This window comes from Rousettus aegyptiacus, unplaced genomic scaffold (genome assembly GCF_014176215.1).
Source record: "Rousettus aegyptiacus isolate mRouAeg1 unplaced genomic scaffold, mRouAeg1.p scaffold_m13_p_13, whole genome shotgun sequence".
Lineage (NCBI taxonomy): Eukaryota > Metazoa > Chordata > Mammalia > Chiroptera > Pteropodidae > Rousettus > Rousettus aegyptiacus.
In genome coordinates this window covers 11,597,757-11,603,978 of record NW_023416288.1, presented here as the reverse complement: position 1 = coordinate 11,603,978, position 6,222 = coordinate 11,597,757, and positions in this window count along the sequence as shown.

Here is a 6,222-nt window from a genome sequence, read left to right as displayed (position 1 = left end):
ATCCATAAATAAAATATAAATAAAATTAAACATTTTTAAATCTGTATAAATATATATCATCAATAATGTCAACATCTTTTGATATGTTGTGTTGTAACAGGGTTATAAGTCTTATTAATGAGTACCTAAATGGTTGTGTTCACGTAATGAGATATAGTTAGTACCATAGGTGCTTAATAATCAACAAAGACAGTGTATCTTTCTAATTCTGGTTTAAGAAATTAGCAAAGAAATTTCAAATGGTTACCTTAATATATAAAAAAGAATTAGCCTACACCCACTCTAAGGTATATAGAGTTGTATGTAAAAGAGAACAGACTCATCTGGATGAGGTATCTGTGTTACTTGTGTGTGAGGAGTGTTTAAAGAAATATTTGATCTCTTAGGGGTCTATTGCTGCTCTTAGATTCTGTGGTTCTGTGATCTTATGCTCAACACGTTCTATACTTCTCACACAATCCTTGCATTCATGCTGACAAATGGAAGTGAGCTATTGTTAAAGGTCAGTAAAATATACTTATCAGTCATTCCAGATCATAAATAGAAATACTAACAGAATTATTTATCGAGGCTCTCTATACAAAATAATGCTAAGTGGTTTATACACATCATCTTAAAGAATTCTTAATAAAAATATAAGACAGTTACTACAATTTCTATTTTACAAATAAACTAGATCTCAGTATGGCTAATGTACTTCTTTAAATTCACATAATAAGTAGCAAAGTTATATTTCAAATGTCTAGATATAATGACCATCTATCCACTTGAAGTCGAACAAGAGTTTTTGAAGCCTGTCCTACGTTTATATCTGACATCTTGACCAATAGTAAGAAATGCTATTTTCAATGACTCCAGCAGCTATATATTTTAACTATGTGTATGCAAATATTCTGCCATACCACAATTAAACATTTACTTATTCAAAGCTATCTTTCTGGTGAAGAAAGAATGTTTCAAAATCAAGATGTACAAGAGAAAGTGATATAATGAACACAGTAATATTTATTGGCTCCCTTTAGATTTAAAGAGTGAAAATTGTAATAAAAAATTTCACCCAAGAAAAAGTTAAACTTAATTGACAATCATTTTCTTTTTCTTTTTAATACAATATTGTATAGCATTTAAGTGCTTTTTCTGATTATAATAAACATGTGTTTATTGAACATCTGCTTTTTAGCGAGTATAAAGAAGTATAACACATAAACCAATATCCTTAAGGATTTCATAATTTCATAAAATAAGCTACTCTTTGTATACCCATATCGGGCATAAAAAATTGAGAACTTTTTGGACTTTATAAAAAGTATTCCATGGGAGCCATTACGGTAATGTCGACTTAAACATATGGGAATACCCAAAACCACAGATGTCAGCCCCTATCTTCAGGAGCCCATAGGCATGAGTATCCCACCTCATGTAAGGTGGATATAAGCTGACCACCTTAGACAGATGACTCTTAAGCCTGACCCGATAGCATCACAGTTGGGTGCAATAGAGTCAAAAACACTGAACTTCTGACCCACTGTAGCCACTGGCATTGAATGCCATGCAGCTCTTGGAGCTGCCTGTCAACAGAACTCGCTTTGGAGACACTAAGGACTTTTCAACTCCTCTATTGCCAAAGATGGTACTTCCCCTCTCTATATGTTGTGTATTAACCAGATTGATTTATCTGAGAAGGTTCCACTCGATAAACCTGGGATCATGGAAAGACACCAATGTGTTCAAGAGTGTTGCTTGGGTGGCCACCTTCTAGCTCGCAATATTACCACACTGGTTCCACAAGTTTTTGACACAAGAATTCAGGAAGTCAGACCATCACAATAACTTGGACAGTGTAATTAAAGATGGCTATGGATTTAGAATCATAGGGCCATGTCAGAAGAGGACTCTAGAAACCACAATTTCAACTCTCTCTTTACAGGTAAGGAGATTGATACCCCTGCAATATGAAGGCAAGAGGAAAAGTAACAGCATGCCAAAGACCAACTCTATCAATTAAAGGGCAGAGGAAAAAACAATAATAGAGTAATCGACTTCATGAAAAATTAAACAAAAGTAAATTGCAAAACAACAATTGGGTTCATAAAAACGGTGTGTGTGTCTCTGTGTATGTGTATCAGTGTGTGTGCATGTGTGTGTGCATGTAGGCATATTGTATAACAATATGGATGAATAAAGAAAATACTTGTATGTATACACAGATGTTTTAACGGGCTCAGCATGGAGTCATTAAAGACTTTTTCATTTTGCTTCTTTTTTGCTTAATTTTTTTTTCTCCTTTGTAAAGGGCACTTGAAATACAAAGGTAATGAAAAACTAAATAGACAGGCTATGAGTAACAATTAAGAACCCTAAACCAGGTTCACATTTCATGACTTGAAATCACCTACAGACAACAACTTTTCTCTTCTAAGGGACATCTACAACGTCTTAATTGATCACTTAAATGTCGAGTGTGCAGAAAAATACCTGAAAAGGTTATCTGTCACTTCTTTCTCCTGTAATAAGCTGTATGTTAAAAATCCTGAGAAAGTAATTTTGTATAAAACCTTCATAGGGAACAGTCCCAAGACTTTACTAATAAAACCTTTTGATTTCATTTAAACTAACCCACGAATGGGTTAATAGCTCATCAATATCATGCAACCAAGGTAAATCAAATCACATCTTTTTGTGCCCGTTCTTGTTTCTTTCCTTTCCATAAGCTTCAGGATTTCTGCCATCCTGTATTTATTACCGAAATGAAAAAACTTCTTAGAAAATAAATTCTATTTAAGAAAACACTATTTAAGGTCCCAAATAAAATCCCTTTCACAGGATTTTTTAAAAAATATACCTTCACTTTATTTCTTTGCAGTTTGAAATATCTTCTAAAAATACTCAGGTTTAGAAAACAATCTTTCTGCTTCAGATATTTTCTTATACATATTTTTTAATGTGGTAAAGAGCACATAACAAAATTTACCATCTTAACCATTTTAAAATATATAGTTCAAAAGTGTTAAGTAATTCACATTGTTTTGAAACAGATACCCAGAACTTTTTCATCTTGTTAATCTGAAACTTTACACCTTTTAAACAATTTCCCTTTCTCCCTCCTCCCAGCTTCTACTTTGTTTCTATGAATTTACTACTCTAAATACTTCATATAAGTGGAATCATACAATGTCTTTTTTGACTGGCTTATTTCACTTAGCATAATGCCTTCGAGGTTCATCAGTGTTATAGCATGTGACAGGGTTTCCTTTCTTTTTAAGGCTAATGTTCCATTATATGTATTATCAAATTTTATTTATCCATTCATCCCTTAATAGTTATTTGAGGTACTTCCACCTCTTGGCTATTATGAATAGTGCTACAGTAAACATGGGTTTGAACATTTCTTAGAGACCTCACTTTCAATTCTTTTAAATATATACCTAGCAGTGGGATTGCTGGATCATATGATAGTCTTCTAATTTTTTGAGGAACTTCCATACTATTTTCCATACCAGTTACTACGTTTTAATATATCCATATGGTAGGTTTATGTTTAGAAAGAAAAGAAATAAAATGGGGAAATTTACACTTTGACTCCTTTCTTTAAGAAATGCAGAAGTGAACATTCATAAATAAGTTTGAAAAAAAATACATGTGTTTAATGTGTGGCAGTCAAGATATCTCAGTTGGTATTTTAAAAAAACAGCAACAAATCAAATATTTTTCTAACTCATGCTTTAAAATTTACCTACTCAATGACAATTTAGTGCTAATATTTCTTTGTAGTGTTTAAAATGCATTGTCAATACATACATATATAGAAGCCACAAAAATATAATAATCTTCTGAGAACATTTTATGAACCAGTCCATGTTTTTTGTACATACATTTTCAAAAGTCACATTTGTAGTAATTAGTAAAATTTTGAAGATGAAAAATTGATATAACAGAACCAAATAGATTATAACAAATAAATTTATTTCAGAAGTAGACCAATATAAAATCAATATTCCTTGACTTAAGTTTGAAATAAATTGACTCATATTTATTTGTTTTCATTTTAAATCCCTACTTTTTGAAAATGCCTCAATGATGCAAAATGACTCTTCTGTCTTTTATAAGGACAACTGTTTTTGGAATTAGGGCCCATCTGTATAATCTACCTATATTCTGCCTGGAAAGCTTCTTAAATTCTGAGTTTCTATATTCGTGTGTTAACCGTGAAGATTGATTATCTTATTGTATTTAGGCCAAAGAACCAAATCAAACTAGTATGCATTAAAAGGAAAAATATGGTTAAACGATTTTTTAAAAGAAAAAAGTAATTTTGGGGAGTAAACATATTAGGCCAGGCTTAAAATTATAGACTGCTGTTTTCAAGAGAAAGGGATTAACAATGGTTTTAATTTATAGATTTTCAGGGAAAAAATAACAAACACAAAACCTACAATCAGCTGAAATGTTTTTATTCAGTTCTGTTAGAATCCACTGATATATCTTTTTTTTTTTATTTTACATCTATTGATTTAATCTGCTAAAGTAGATCATGTAACTGAAAGCATTTAATTTTCCATGCTGTTTTAGTTGGAAAGGGTCATTGCATGATTCTAGTTCCATTTAAAATCTAAAGATAGAAATATATGCCCATTTTTTGTTGTTGCTGTTATTTTGTTTTTTAGCGTAAACCAGATAGTCTTAATGTTAGGAGAAAAAAAAAAACAGACCTGAAGAATCAGCATTATTCTTTATTAATGGTAGTGTATATGTTTATCCTTCTGTGTAGGACACATTTGATTTTCAGAGACTCAATTTCCTGTTTTAGCATTCTTACTCAAAAAAAAAAAAAGAAAGAAAGAAGAAAAGAGAGTTTCTGTGCCATATCAATTTGAATTTTATTACTGGTTTCTGTCTCAACTCATCTAACATGATAATTCAAAAATAAGCTCGTAAATCCAGCTACCTGGGTCACAAATCCCATTCCACCATTTGTGGAGATGTGGGACCCTCAGTTCATGACATAGTCTGTCCTGCAATTATCTCTACTCTCTAAAGATTTTATTTTTTTAAAGTTGTAGAGATTAAATACATTAATATTTTAAAGCATTTGGAACAGTGCCTTCTATACAGACAATATAGAATGAATGTCAACTGTTATTATTATTATGTACCTAATGAGTTGACACCTCATAAAGGATAGAAGTTTTAATTCCCAATATGTAATATTGAACACACATGAACAGTAATTGAAATAAGTAAATTATATAAATATATAGTTACCTTTTGTATTAGTTTCCTATGGCTGTTGTAACTAATGACAAAAAACTGGACGGCTTAAAACAATAGAAACCACTCTCACAGTCTGAGGGCCAGAAGTGCAAAATCAACATGTGCTCAGTACAGCACTCTCTCTAAAAGGTATAGGGACCTATATTTGCTTTTCTCTGGCTTCTGGTGGTTCCAGGGATTCCTCGGTTTTATATAACGCCAATCTCTGCTTCTCTCTTCACATAACCTTCTCTGTCTTTTCCTCTTCTGTCTTTACTTATAAGGACAATTATCATTAGATTTAGGGTCAACCTGGATAGTCCAGGATGATTTAATATTGAGATAATTATATAGGCAAAGACTGTTTCTTACAAATAGGGTCACATTCTCACTTTTCAAGAGTTAAGACATAAATATATCTTATTAGAAGATATCATTCCATACATTACACATTCTTTATCTAATATTTAATTTTTATTTAACAGATTTTTTCTTTATAAAGGAATAAATGTTATATAATAGAAATGATGAATTATTTCAATATTTTAATAATTAATGCTTAATACATTTTAACAGCTATTGCTTATTTAATAATATTAAATTTAGTTAGTTTTGACATTTTTGAGGTAATTGTGATCTACCTAATTTCATTTTGTCACCTGGGGCTGGTAAGCCTTCGGCGTCACCCCAATGGGTAACTACAACGCAGACCTGTAGTCAGCATTTTTCCTCGATTCTTCCTCAAATGATGCAGTGAAGAATCACAAGTCATTGAGATTTAATAATTTTATTAAAAATATGTTTTAGAAAGACAAAGAACGCCCTAAGGAGGCACATGGTCCCAGCTCTGTGACCAACACAAAGTGGCCAAAATGGCTACAAAAGGGCAAAAAGGCCATGAAAGGCCACCAAAAAATGGAGGCGAGCCCAGAAGAGCACAAAGGAAGGGGAGCCCCAAAGGGAAAAAAATGA